General features: G+C 38.3%; 1 protein-coding gene across 1 annotated transcript in view; it reads right to left on the bottom strand.

Annotated features, from left to right (window-relative positions):
• Positions 1-3331: 3331 nt before the first annotated feature.
• LOC125173126 (calcium-binding mitochondrial carrier protein SCaMC-1-like) overlaps positions 3332-15615 on the bottom strand; it is a 46961-nt gene continuing 34677 nt past the window's right edge. The window contains exon 6 of the mRNA XM_047871993.1: positions 3332-3415. The gene's annotated coding sequence lies outside the window, so the exon portion shown is untranslated. The remainder of the gene's footprint in view (positions 3416-15615) is intronic.

Raw genomic sequence — 15615 nt, 5'->3', positions numbered from 1 at the left:
AATAAATAAATAAATATTTTTAAATAATTAATTAATTAAAAAGAATTACAGAAGGAGAATATAGAAAGATCAAAAAGAAAAACATAATAGAAAATTTAATAGTGAAAAATTTCCCAGGACCAGGAATATGCTGACATTTTCATTGAAAAAAACAAAATTAACTAGTATGAAAAAAATAATCCAAATCTGTACATCTCATGGTGAAATTTCAGAAGAACAATGATTAAGAGAAAAATCTTAAAACCTTCCAGATTATTAGAATTAATGAGTGATTTAAAGTGGTTGGATAGAAGTTAAAATCCAAGAGTTTTCATATGTACTAGCAATAAACATTAGCAGAATGTAATGGAATACATTAAGAGCAACAAATATCACAAAGTGCCTAGTAATACAGAAGTCTCATAATGTGTAAAACCTGTATATGAAAATTATTATAAACTTTATCAAAGGATATAACAGAAGATCTAAATACAGATACCTCATTCCTGAACAAAAAGATTCAGCACTGCAATTGTCCTTTCTTCCCAAAATTCATTCAGTACAGTTTGAGTCAAAAATCTCAATTGGTTTTGGTTTTTGGGTTTTGTTTAAAAGAAACTTAGTAAGCCAATTTTAATGTTCATATGGGAGGGAAAATGCAAAATAAAGAACAGCAATAGAAACACAAGCTTAGATGTTACAGCTCTAGTGATACTGCCCTGGAAATAGGTTTTCCCTACTCAATATAATCACTACTAATTGTAAGAGGATTGTGGCTCATTTGAAAAACAAAGAGCCATAATTTTCATTAAAGTTAGCAATTAAATCATCTTCTTTCAACAGAACTTACCTCCAAGGGGTAAATAAGGGATTGTGCCGTAGCACCAGCCAAAGAAGCAGAAGCAAATTGCTCAAAAGCTTTTAAAGTGACTCCTCCAGAAGAAAGAAACGTCTTATACTGTATTAATAAGAGTTCAAAGGTATGTTACTACTCAGAAATCCCAGAGGGCATACAAACTTATTTAGTATCAATGAACACCTGGGCATGTAATCCACAGTTAAAAACCATAATGCACGTTACCAAGCACCTAAATATAGTCATGCCCATTAGACAGGAGGTCCCAACACTAATAATAGAGACTTCATCTTGTAAGTCTTTGTGCTTAGAATAAGATCTGGTATATAGCAGATATCCAACAAATGTTGATTATAATAAGGAATTAATGGAATGGAAACCATTGAGATGGAAATGACTGAGCACCTTATGTAGTAAGTTCTGGCAGCACCTCATCCAATTTCGATGAAGCAACGTGACATCACAAACAAACTTAGGACTTGATCTCGGCTAGGTCACTTACTGAGTAATCTGGGATAAGTTATTTAACTTCTCTATAACTCAGTTTTTTCATCTGGAAAATGAAGGTAAGTGCCTTGTCCATACTGGTCACCATTATATCTGCAGTCCCTACTTTGCAGGATTGTTGTGAAGATTAAACACAATAATACAGACATGTGGCATTCTTGCCACATTGAAATTGAGGAAGTGGTCATAATTACTGCATGTATTGATGATAATAAAATTTTCCTTAAGGAATGGATTTTCAGCAGAATATTTCCTTGGTCTTTATTTTGGTCTTTATTTTAGCTTCTTGTTCCAAGCCAATCAGTACATCCTATCACTCTGCAATATTGATTAGTTCAAGGGTTGATAAGTGGTACAACCTGGACCAGTGAGACCCAAGGAAATGTTTTAGGAAGGCTTCCTTGCTCTTCTGAGTGAACTACTAGGAGAGCCAGGTCTCTTCCTGCTACACACAAAGAAACATGAACCCCTGGAAGCCTCTGGCAGTCATCTTTGAATCACAAAAAGAGGAAGTCTTAGGATAAAGAACTCAGTGGAAGTCAGAGAGAAAAGATGGGGGGGAGGGGGCGGGGAGGGCAGGTGGAGTCTTTGGTGACACTGTTGAGCAGATAAATGAAGTTTCATCAGAAGTCCACCCTATTTCTGAATGTGAAAAAATAAATTCTGTTTATTGTGTAAGCCAGCTTGCTTAGTGTTACTTATGACCTAAAGATTCTTAACCGATACGGACACCTCAAATTCCACATGCCCAGAACTAAATGTAAACACACACACCACACCCAAAAATCTTGTGATCCTCCTAAATAACAAATGTCATGTACCAAAAAAAGTATACTGTGAATGGTGCCCTTGAGGATCTGTGACATGGTAGTCCTGCCCAGGTTTTCCCCATTACAATAAATGGCTCCAGTTGAACAAACTAGAAATCTCAGTATCATCTGTGACACCCTTCTCTCTCTTACATTCCGCAAACAATTATAACAAAATCTTACCCACTTCTTAAATATCTCTGAAATCTGTCCATTTGTCTCTCTCCACTGACCTCACTCTCCTCTCTCCCCTGGGTTACCGCATACTATCCCAACCATTCTCCCCTTCATATGCTTTTGCCTCTCCTCTCCTCCCTTTGCCCTCCTGCCTCTCCAGCCTTATCTTTAACCAGGATCTCTACTATAGCCATATGGAACTTTTTTTAGCACCTCAAACACATCTTGCTCTTTTGCCTCCAGGGCTCTAAACATGTTGTTTCCTCTGCCTGAAATATTCTTTTCTCTGTCTTTAAACTGGAAATTTTCCACTTACCCTTTGGGTTTCAACCTAAATGTTACTCCTTAAGGAGGCTGTCCCCAACCCCACAATCTAGTTTGAATCCCCCTGTAGAACTTTCCCACAATATCCCATATAATGCTTTATGTAATACTTGGGACCACTGTTTCTTGAATGCTTATGATGTGCCAACCTGTTTGCAAGGTGCATATTATTTTCCACATTTTACAGATGAACCAACTGAAATTCAGAGATATTATGGGAACTTATCCAAATCTACACAGCTAGAATGTGCCAAATACAAGTCTGTGGTCTCTAAAGCCCTGCTCTGGCCATTGCTTCATTTTGTCTCCCTTGATTCAACTATATTCCTGTTGGAATTCAGTGAACTTAGTATAATATTGTGAACTTTCCATGTAGAAGTGCAAACAAAAATAGCTTTTATTGAGGAAATACTTAAAAGAAGGAATTTCTTTTAAAAACAGCATTAAAATAAGAGCATTATAATCATAAAATAATAATATAACATTAAAATAATGTTTCAATATAAACAAATGTTCCTCTTTGTTTTGTGATAATCTGAAGCAGTTTTTAAAAAAATAAAATTGAATAACTTTCCCTTGTTAATTAATGTCATAGGCAGTATGGCTTTACCTGTTCATATGACCAGACCTTAACAGCTGTTTCAGGAGCAATCTTGAGAACATTAACACCGTTTCCTCTCCACAAAGAAATGACTCCACCTTCTTTGACCATCTCCATTAAAGGGCTTATTATCTTCACATTCTTTGTTTCTAAACTCTGAGCCTTAAAAGGAAAGAAAAAAATTTAAAAAACAGACAGTATGCTTTGAAAAACTTTGAAAACTGCATATTGTAATTTTCATGTGGTGGGCAGGAAAAAGTTCAAGTTCCCCAGATATGGAAAGTTTTTCCTACTGGGGAAACAGTAGTTGTTCTGGTGATCAGACAGCTTTGGAAGCATGTTTATTTTGATCCTTCCACTATAGCTTATGAAGGGGGACACTTTACACATGGGACATAGATAAACATGCCAGAAACATGGTTGCTTTGTTTCCTACTCTGCAAGGAGATAAACAAATTGCTCTTCCATCATGAAAAGAGTGAATCAGATGTAAAGAAGAATCAGGGAACCAACATTTCTGAGAAATCAAGACCGCTGAAACTCAGAGAACTTATTGCTAACAAAGGGATGTGAGGCCTCTAACAAGTATGATCAATATGGTCATTGTGAGCAGAGGAAAAATGTAATCCAACCAAGTTCATGGCCAAAAGACCTGAGACCTTTCTCCAGGGCACACTGGAAAACAAATATTCAATTTAGCCTTGAGACAGCATCAGAGAATATATGCACTACACTGAATATATTGCATATAGCATAAGAAAGATGAAGCCCAGAACAACGTGATTCAGCATGTGAGTAAAGAGAGAAGAAGAAAAAAGACAAATTTAACAAATATAGTCCAGTAAGAGAAGAGTCAAAAGTGGTTTTATAATAAGTGGTATTAAAGAGCTATTTGTTTTTAAAGGACCTGGACAAACAGCCCTTGTAATATGATAGTTGGATATTTAATAAATATGGAAGGGATCAGCAGGCTCTCCGCAATGCATATATGCAGAAGAAAGGAGGAAAAACTAAATTTTTTAATTTTAAAAAAGAAAAACCAGAAAGAGGATAATCATCAAGTCAGTGGCAGCTAGAAGACAATTACCAAGTCTCTATTGAGGAAGGAAAGACATTTAAACTCAAAATTATACTTGTAGTATGCAGCCACAATAATAAATATGTTTGCCTCAATTGTACAGAGGGCTGAAGTCAGCCACTATATAAAATAAGGAAATAATTCTGCACTGGCTAGTTCAAAGTCACTGAGCTAAACCCTTGTGTACCTACCTCCTCCCACACCAGCCACTCTGGCTCCAGGGAGTCTCAGGTGGGCTCCACTCTGAAGAGGTACCTGCCCAGGTGACCACTAACCAGTCTATATACCTGCCTTCTCTATATACCTATCTGGACCTCTTTATTAAGAGCAAGTCTAGACCAAGACAGGAGAGACAGAACCACTGTTGATGGCATTTGCACCGTGACAGACAAACACTAGGTATCCAATTGACCCCAGAGGATATGAGCCCACCATCAGCCAGTGTACTCCAAAAGTTACCCTCATATACCTTCATCTTTATTGGTACTGCAGCCTCTGTGACAACATTATTTCATCTACACTGATAGTCAAGTTTTTTTTTAGTCAAATATTTTTAAAATCACTCCTCCTATACGTTAAGTCATAAGGTAATTTGGGTTTTCTCAAATATTCTCCTTTAAGTATCATAAAATGGTGTATCATTTAATTTAACTATTAGTATATAACTATTGGAATATAACAAAACACCCTGAACAACTCAATGGCTTAAAACAACAAAAATTTGCTTGTGATTCTATGGATTAGCAATTTGGATTGGGCTCAGCTAGTGGTTCTTCTGCTATTCTTCCCTGTGGTTACTTGTGTAGCTGTACTCATCTGGCAGTTTGACAGGGGCCGGATGGTCCAAGATGGCTTCAGACATATGGCTGATGGTTGGTGTTGTTGGCTGAGCCTCTCTCTCCATGTGGTTTCTTATTTTCAAGTAAGTTAGTCCCAGCTTCTTTACCTCATGGTCTTAGGGCACTAAAAAGGCATGAGCAAAAGCTGCGAGACCTCTTGAAGTCGAGGTTTCCAATCCCCACAACATCTCTGGACAAAGCTAGCCCAGATTCAAGGGATGGTGAAACAGATTCCACCTCTGAGTAGTAGTAGCAAAGTCATATTGCAAAGGAGTATGCTTATAAGGATGGGAAGAATTATGGAGTCTGTCTTTGCAAACAATCTACCACAAGGAAGTATGGCACTAGATCCATAGAGAAAGAAATATAGTTCTACCACACCAGTTGACTTTACAATAAATAATATTTATATTATAATAAAAATGTAAATGCTATTTATTAATTTTAAACATTTAAAACCACCCTATTGACAAAATTTTGAGGATATAGATATGACTGTAGAACAGAATGTAATATTAACAACCTTGATAGTTTTGAAAAGGTTATACTTCAACTCTCTCCTATGTTGGCAGAAAAGTCATCAGTAAGGTGAAAATATAAGTGACAGCATTTGTTCCAGTGTTTAGATCCTTCTGGAAATTCTGGTGCACTGATTATTGTCTCTTGCAGCAAATTCTTCTATAAAATAATATTACCTGATGTTGGTGAAGACACAGGGAAACAGGTAATATCACACATTGCTAGAAAAAGTGAAAATTGGTATTATCTTTCTGGAAGGAAGTATGACAATATATCAAAAATCTTAAAATATGTTTAGAATGCCACTTGTGGTAATGACAAACTAGCAATTAGGAATGAACTTCCTAATAAGAACACTGAAAAGGCTGATGAAATATTTATTTCTTAAGGTTTTCTTAAAGGTATCCATGAGCTAACAAGACAGAGACATATTACAGGCCACTATGTAGGAGAAAATACAGAAAGATACGATTAGCATTCAAGTGTATTTCTGGACCCAGAAAAAAACAGTTGTGAAATTAAGTTGTTTTGGTGGCCTCACAGGATTAACAAAGAACAAAAGACAAATCCCCCAGGGCCCACCAAAGGTATAGGTCTCTCACATACCACCTCCACTTCAAATTGGGAGTTTGCAGGGATATCCCCTCATTGTAAGAGTAAACCAGAAGAAACCAGCCTCTGCAAGAACTTGAAGCATGGCTTTGTATCACCTGGGCGGTTCAGGGAACTTAAAGACTCGAATTTGAATTAAAGTGATCCCAGGTTGACAGCACTCCCAGGCACCTGACAGAACAAACAAAAATCTAATCTGAAGTTGGATATCATCATCCTTGTCCTCAAATTACTGCTATAAGTAATGTTTTTAAAAACAACAACAAAACTAATGGAGGGGGGAAGAACAGAATGATTATTTAAAATACAACAGAAGGCAAGAAAAGAAAAAGAGAGGATCTTAGAACTGACAGGACAAATATAAAGCATAAAATAAGATGGTAGCTTTAAACAAAAATATCAATAAATACATTAACTATAAATGGAATAAATCTTCCAGGTACAAATATAATAAAACCCAACCATATACTGCTTTACGTGACTTATCTAAAACATACAAATACTGAAAGTTTAAAAGTAAAAGGATGAGGGGCGCCTGGGTGGCGCAGTCAGTTAAGCGTCCGACTTCAGCCAGGTCACGATCTCGCGGTTCGGGAGTTCGAGCCCCACGTCGGGCTCTGGGCTGATAGCTCAGAGCCTGGAGCCTGTTTCCGATTCTGTGTCTCCCTCTCTTTCTGCCCCTCCCCCGTTCATGCTCTATCTCTCTCTGTCCCAAAAATAAATAAACGTTGGAAAAAAAAAAAAGTAAAAGGATGATAATAGATATATCACGCAAATCCTAAACAGGAGAAGGAAGTATGGCTATCTTAATGTCAGACAAAATAGGACTAAAAGCATGTATAGAGATCAAGAGGGTCCTTCACAGTGATAAAAGCTTCCATTCACCAAGAATATACAAACTTTTGGCCTCAGGATATGTAAAGGAAAAAGTGATAGGCCTACAAGGGGAGGGCAAAGCCTGGGAGGGGCTCCTGCACCCCGGTCCTGGTACCCCAGCCTTGGTGAGAGATGTCTGAGGAAATGTGATGCAGTGTAGAAGCTTGAGCCTGCCATACATAGAGGGAAAGAGCAACTGGCAAAAGAAACAGCAAGGCTACAGAAAACTTGTGAAGTTTTCAAGAAATTGATTTACAGGGAACTTCTTGTGATCATTCCTTGGTTCTCTTGGTAACAGGGAAAGAATGCAAATAAACAGGATGTGTAAACTCCTTTTATAAAAAAAATTCTCAGTTGCTGAGGAACTAGATCTTCAATGTTCTCAACACAAAAAAAAAAAAATTGTAACTGTGTGGTGATGGATGTTAGTTAGATGTACAATGATAATTCTTTTTCAATATATATGTATATTGAATCATTATGTTGTACACCTGAAACTAATATAATCTGTCAATTATATCTAATTTTAAAAAAATTTTGTGGGGCAATATGAGTTAAGATGGTAGAGCAGTAGAGGAACCCTATGCTTGCCTCATCTCTCAAGCACAGTTAAATAATCAATTCCAAACATCTAAGAAATTGTTCTGAATGCTGAGAGAACAAACTGCAGAACTAGAGAGAGAAAAGTAGCCACATCATGCAAGGTAGGAGGTGCAGAGATGTGATTCTGGGGAGAAAAGAATCATAGGTGCTTCAGAGGGGAGGAAGCCTTGATCTTAGAGAATAGAGAGAGAGAGAAACAGAGAGAGAAACAGGGAGACATAGCATGCAGGGGATTGCACAGGAGAAACACTTCCCCAAAATCATTGAGAAAACTAGAGCAGATGATTATCTCGAGTTTTTATAAGCAGTAGAGCTGAAAGTCTGAAGTTTTAGAAGTCCTTGACACCATCAAGTGGAGCTTGGCAGGCATAGTGATGCTCCTGTAGGGAAGGAGGGCAGAGGCCTGGGAGCAAACAGTGTGCTCCGAGGACCCCCAGGGTCACATTGAGAGAGATAGTTCATCTTCTTGGAGTGCATTTGGGAGGGCTGGCACTGTCTCTCAGGGGACAAAAGAGACGGTGGGTGCCAACATCTTGCCCCATTCATTAGCAGAGGAACAGAGACACCTGCTGAGAGATACAAAACTTGGTGCCAGCTTTTTGCTGCAACTAAAAGCCCCTGAGTGGTCATGCTTTTCTGGGACTAACCAGCACCAGGCACAGCATGGTGGGACCCTCCCCCAAAGTATCAGTGTGGGTTCAAGCTGTACTGGGTCCCTAAAATTGGGAGTTTTGAAACCTAGCTGTGCACCTGAGATAAAACACAGGAGTACTGTGCCACCTGGCAGGCAGACAGCTTGGACACAGAAAAGTTGAAGGCAGGAATCTGATGGAAGTGAGGGACACAAGAAGAGAGATTGTTCACTCTTCTGTGAGGGCTTCCTGAATGGTGGTGGGCATGAACTCCTCTTCCTGCTCCAGGGACAAGAGAGCAAGGCAGTGCCATTTTCACCTTCGCTCATCAACACAGATAGAGTTCAGTGAGCAACACAGTGCCCCCAGTAGAGGCTGGAGCCACTTACAGCAAGACACCAAGCAGGTGCATTTTACTAGGGCAAATCAGCCTGAGAACCAGTGCAGCAGGCCCCTCCCTCAAAAGACCAGCACAAACTCCTCACACACACCAAGCCTACTGATCATAGAGTGCTGCAAAGCTTCAGCTCTAGGGTAAATAGGATCTAGCCTCTTAACAAGCAGACCAAAACACACCAATTTAAAACTTACCACACAGTGGACAAGATCCAAACACTCCCCACTGCAGGCAGGGAGAAATGCCACAGAGGACTGATCTGAGGGTCTAAAGAGAAGCCAAAACACAACAACAGAGTACACCCTGAAACACTTCCTGAAGCACAAGGCTCTGGACAGTATAGAAGCTCTTCTTAATGTAGTCATTACTCTCAGGAGCAGCAAATATAACAAGTGACCTAGACAAAATGACAAGATGGAGGAATTCACCCCATAAGAAAGAACAGGAAGAGGCTATGTCCAGGGATTAATCAAAACATATATGAGTAATATGCCTGAACCAGTATTTAAAACAACAATCATAAGGATACTAGCTGAGCTTGAGAAAAGCATAGAAGACACTAGAGAGTCCTTTTTTCAGAGATAAAAGAACTAAAACCTAGTTAGGCTGAAATAAAAAATGTTATAATTGAGATACAAAACCAAGTGGATACAATGACAACAAGAAAGGACAATGCAGAGGAACAAATCAGTGATATAGAAGATAAAATTACAGAAAAAATGCTGAAAAGAAGAGGCAAAGAAAAGTATTGGATCACAAATGTAGACTTAGGGAACTCGGTAACTTCATAAAGCATAATAACATTCTTACCAGAGGAGCCCCAGAAGAAGAAGAGAGGGGAAATGAGGCAGAAGGTTTATTTGAGCAAATTATAGCTGAAAACTTCCATAATCTGGGGAAGGAAACATTCATCCAAATCCAGGAAACACAGAGAACCCCAATCAAATTCAACAAAAGCCAGCTAACACCAAAACATACCATAGTAAAAATTTCAAAATATAGAGATAAGAATCCTGAAATTAGCGAAGAAAAAGAAATCCCTAACCTACAAAGGAAGACAAATCAGGTTATCGGTAGATCTCTCCACAAAGACCAGACAGGCCAGAAGGGACTGGCATGATATATTTAACAGGCTGAAGGGGAAAACTATGCAACCAATAATACTTTATCCAGCAAGGCTGTGATTCAGAATAGAAGGAGAGATAAAAAGTTTTCCAGACAAACAAAAACTAAAGGAGTTTGTGACTACTAACCCAGGCCTTCAAGAGATATTAAAGGTGACCATTTGAGTGGGAAAGAAAGACAAAAAGCAAAAAAGACTAGAAAGGAACAAAGAAAATCTCCAGAAACATACTTTACAGGTAATAAAATTACACTAAATATTGATATACCAATAATTAGTCTGAATATAAATGGACTAAACAATCCAATCAAAAGATATAGGGTATCAGAATAGATTAAAAAAAACACACAAGACCCATCTATATGCTGCTTACAAGAGACTCATGGTAGACCTAACAGCACCTTCAGATTGAAAGTGAGGGGATGGAGAGCCATATATCATACTAATGGACATCAAAAATAGCTGGAGTACCCATACTTATTATATCAGACAAACTAGATTTTAAACCAGACTGTAACAAAAGATGAAGAAGAACACTATATCATAATTAAGGGGCCTATCCAACAAGATCTAACAATTATAAATATTTATGTCCCCAATGTGAAAGAACCCAAATATATAAATCAATTTATAACAAATGTAAAGAAACTCATTGATAATAATACAGTAATACTAGGGGACTTTAACATTGAACTAACAGCAATGGACATATTATCTAGGTGGAAAATCAATAAGGAAACAATGGCTGAGAATGACACATTGGACCAGATGGACTTAACAGATATATTCAGAACTTTTCATTCAAAAGCAGCAGAATGCACATTCTTTTTGAGTACACATGGAACATTCCCCAGTATAGATCACATACTGGGTCACAAATCAGGCCTCAACAAGCACAAAAATATTGAGATCATACCATGCATATTTTCAGACCACAACGCTATGAAACTTGAAGTCAACCACAAGAAAAAATTTGGAAAGACCACAAATACATGGAGGTTAAGGAACACCCTACTAAACAATGAATGAGTTAACCAGGAAACTAAAGAAGAAATTTAAAAATACATGGAAGCTGGGGCACCTGGGTGGATCAGTCAGTTAAGTGTCTGACTCTTGGTTTTGACTCAGGTTATGATCTCATAGTTTGAGTTTGAGCCCCACATCAGGCTCTGAGCTTACAGCATAGAGTCTGCTTAAGATCCTCTCTCTCTCTCTCTCTCTCTCTCTCTCTCTCTCTCTCTCTCTGCCCCTCCCCTGCTCGCTTGCTTGCTCTCTCTCTCAAAAATAAATAAATAAACATTTTTTTTTCAAAATACATGGAAGCAAATGAAAATGAAGCCTGACAGTCCAAAATCTTTGGGATTCAACAAAGGCAGTCATAAGAGAGAAGCATATAGTGATACAGCCGTACCTCAAGAAGCAAGAAAAGTCTCAAATACACAACCTAACCTTACACCTAAAGGAGCTAGAAAAGAGACAGCAAATAAAGCATAAAGCCAGCAGAAGAAGGGAATAAAGATTAGAGTAGAAATAAATGATATAGATGGGGCACATGGCTGGCTTGGTCGGTTAAGCATCCAACTTTGGCTCAGTTCATTATCTCAGGGTCCAGGGATTCGAGCCCATGTCAGGTTCTGTGCTAACAGCTCAGAGCCTGGAGCCTGTTTTGGATTCTGTGTCTCCCTCTCCCTCTGTCCCTCCCCCGCTCATACTCTGCCTCTCTTTCTCTCTCAAAAATAACCATTAAAAAAATTTTTTAAAAATAAATGATATAGAAACAAGCAAAAAAAAAAAGGTAGAACAGATTATAGAAACTAAGAGCTAGTTCTTTGAAAGAATTAATAAAATTGATAAACCCCTAACCAGACTTACCAAAAAGAAGAGAGAAAGGACTCAAATAAATAAAATCATGAATGAAAGAGGAAAGACCACAACCAACACCAAAGAAATACAAACAGAAAAGAATATTATGAAAAATCATATGCTAGCAAACTGGGCAATCTGGAAGAAATGAATAAATTCCTAGAAACATAAAAACTACCAAAACTGAAATAGGAAGAAATAGAAAATTTGAACAGACCCATAACCAGGAAAAAAAACAGGAGTCAAAAATCTCCCAACAAACAAAAGTCCAGGATCAGATGGTTTCCCAGAGGAATTCTACCAGACATTTAAAGAGGAGTTAATACCTATTCATCTCTAACTGTTCCAAAAAATGGAAATGGAAGAAAAACTTCCAAACTTATTCTACAAGGCCAGCATTACCTTGATTCCAAAACCAGACAAAGATCCCACTACAAAAGCATTACAGGCCAATATCCCTGATGATCAGGGATGAAATTCTAAACAAGATACTAGCAAATTGAGACCCCAAGGTCTTGGGATCGAGCCCTGCATTGAGCTCTGCACTGAGTGTGTGAGATTCTCTCTCTGTCTCCCTCTGCCTTTCTACCCTGCTTGCATTCTCTCTCTCTCTCTCTCTCTCTCTCTCTCTCTCTCTCTCTCTCTCTCCCCCAAAATCCTGAAGGAAAACACAGGCAACAAATCTTTGACCTCTGGAGCAACTTGATCTGGAGCAACTTCTTACTAAACATGCCTCCAGAGGCAAGGATAAAAAAAGCAAAAATGAACTATTGAGACTTTGTCAAGATAAAAAGCTTCTGCACAGCAAAGGAAACAATCAACAAAACTAAGACACAATCTATGGAATGGGAGAAGATGTTTGCAAATGACATATCTGATAAAGGGTTTGTATCCAAAATCTATAAAGAACTTATCAAACTCAACACCCAAAAAGTAAATAACCCAATTAAGTAATTGGCAGAAGACAGGAACATTTTTCCAAAGAAGACATACAGATGGCTAACAGACATGGTGAAAAGATCCTCAATATCACTCATCATCAGGGAAATGCAAATCAAAACTATGATGAGATAACACCTTACACCTGTCAGAATGGCTAAAATTAACAACATAGGAAAGAACATAGGTGAGTATGTGGGAAAAAAGGAACCCTCTTATACTGTTGGTGGGAATGCAAACTGATGCAGCCACTCTGGAAAACAGTATGGAGTTTCCTCAAAAAGTTAAAAATAGAACTGCCCTAAAACCTAGCAATTGCACTACTAGGTATTTACCAAAAGGATACAAAAATACTGATTCAAAGGGGTACAAGCACCACTATGTTTACAGGATCATTATCAATAATAGCCAAATTATGGGAAGGGCCCAAATGTTCATCAACTGATGAACAGATAAAGATGTGGTATGTATATGCAATGGAATATTACTCGACCATCAAAATGAATGAAATCTTACCATTTGTAGCAACATGGATGGAACTAGAGTATATTACGCTAGAAACAAAGAAACAAAACAAAACAGATAAACATAGGGGAAGGGAAAAAAGAGAGAGAGAGGGAAGCAAATCATAAGAAACTCTTAATGATAGAGAACAAACAGGGTTGATGAAGGGAGGTCGGTGGGGGCTGGACTAAATGGGTAGTGGGTATTAAGATGGGCACTTGTTATAATGAACACTGGATGTCATATGTAAATGATGACTCATAAAATTCTACACCTGAAACCAATTTTGCCATCTATGTTAACTAGCTAGAATTTATATAAAAACTTGAAATAAAAAAAAAAAAATTCTGTGGGAGAAACTGGAAATCACAACTGGAACACACATAACTGGAAAACACAACTAACTGCAGAAGAAATATATACCAGCTACTTAAAATATCCAGTCCTTCATTTTGAATATGAAAGAACAATAAAGGAACACCACATATATGAGGGAAGGAATGGCAGCATAAAAATCTAAAGCTAAGATTAAGCAAACTAATTCCACAGAAAATAGTGACAATTCAGGAAACTACAGCTAAATAAAATAAACAATATAAGGGACCTCTAATATCCTCAGAAAAAATCATCTGATAATAAAGCAATAAATAAAACCAAACAGGAAAAATATGCTGTAAAGGAATAGTCAAAGGGTTAAAAAGAACTCTTGGAAATCTAAAATGTGATTGCTAAAATAAAAAGTTCAATAGATGTGTTGAAAAACAAGACTGAAGAAATTCCCCAGAATTCTGAGTAAAATGACATAGTGATAGAAAATATTTATGAAAAGGTAGGGGCGCCTGGGTGGCGCAGTCGGTTGAGCGTCCGACTTCGGCCAGGTCACGATCTTGCAGTCTGTGAGTTCGAGCCCCGCGTCAGGTTCTGGGCTGATGGCTCGGAGCCTGGAGCCTGTTTCCGATTCTGTGTCTCCCTCTCTCTCTGCCCCTCCCCCGTTCATGCTCTGTCTCTCTCTGTCCCAAAAATAAAAATAAAAACGTTGAAAAAAAATTAAAAAAAAAAAAAAGAAAATATTTATGAAAAGGTAAGAGGTATAGTAGTCCAATCCAAGAGATACAATATCCAACTACTAAGAATTCCAGAGAGAGAAAATTGAGGATAGAAAATTAAGAAATAAAATATACTAATACAGAGGAAAGACTTAAGTTTACGTTTAGAAAGAGCCCACCAAGTATCAAGAACAATGGATGATAAAAGAACCTACTTAAACTCACACTGTACAATTTCAGAACACCGGGATAGAGGCATGACTGACTAAAAGCTTCCAGAGAGAAAACCCAGATCATCTACCAAAATTTCAGAGTGGCATCAGACTTCTCAAGTACACTAGATGTTAGACAGTAATAGGGTAATGCCTTAAAAGTTCTGAGGGAAAGCATTTTTGACCTTGGTGTCCGTGCTCAGCCAATTGCCAATAAAGGGGAAAAGCAAAATAAAAATAATTTTTGGACGTGCAAGAAATTGAATTTTAGTAAAAATGAGAGATTGGCCACACATGTTTATTCTTCCTCCACCAAAATCAAAATGATAGTAAAGTAAATGATAGTAAAGTAAAAAAGAAGGCAATAACTAGGATGGCTGTATATCATAGTTTGCCCAAAACTTGTCCTTCCATGATTATTTAGATTCCCTTTTTTTTTTTTTATTTTAAATATTTTTTTTTCAACGTTTATTTATTTTTGGGACAGAGAGAGACAGAGCATGAACGGGGGAGGGGCAGAGAGAGAGGGAGACACAGAATCGGAAACAGGCTCCAGGCTCTGAGCCATCAGCCCAGAGCCCGACGCGGGGCTCGAACTCCCGGACCTCGAGATCGTGACCTGGCTGAAGTCGGACGCTTAACCGACTGCGCCACCCAGGCGCCCCTAGATTCCCTTTTTTTGAGAAAGAGGAGAGAGATAGCGAGAGAGCATGCAATCAGGGTAGAAAGGCAGAGGGAGACAGAAAGAGAATCTCACACACTCAGTGCAGAGCTTAATGCGAGGCTCGATCCCAAGACCTTGGGATGGTGACCCGAGCCCAAATCAAGAGTTGGATGCTCAACCCACTGAGCCACCCAGGTGCCCCTCCCTTTCACTTTTAAAAGTGTCTTGGTCCAGATGAAAATTTTATGGTCACCCCACCACTAATTTGCAAGGGAAAAGTGTACTAGGGATTTCAACACATGTAGGGGTGGTGGAAAATAAAGGGAAAGGTGATAACTGATTTAGCAGAGTAAAAGTTACAATTTAAGTGTCTGTGGAAGAGAATGCACAAAGAAGGCAATTTACCCTTAAAAACCCCTGAGGCTTGGGGCACGTGGGAGGCTCAGTACGTTAAG

This window comes from Prionailurus viverrinus, chromosome C1 (genome assembly GCF_022837055.1).
Source record: "Prionailurus viverrinus isolate Anna chromosome C1, UM_Priviv_1.0, whole genome shotgun sequence".
Taxonomy (NCBI): domain Eukaryota; kingdom Metazoa; phylum Chordata; class Mammalia; order Carnivora; family Felidae; genus Prionailurus; species Prionailurus viverrinus.
This window is presented reverse-complemented; position numbering and strand designations above follow the sequence as displayed.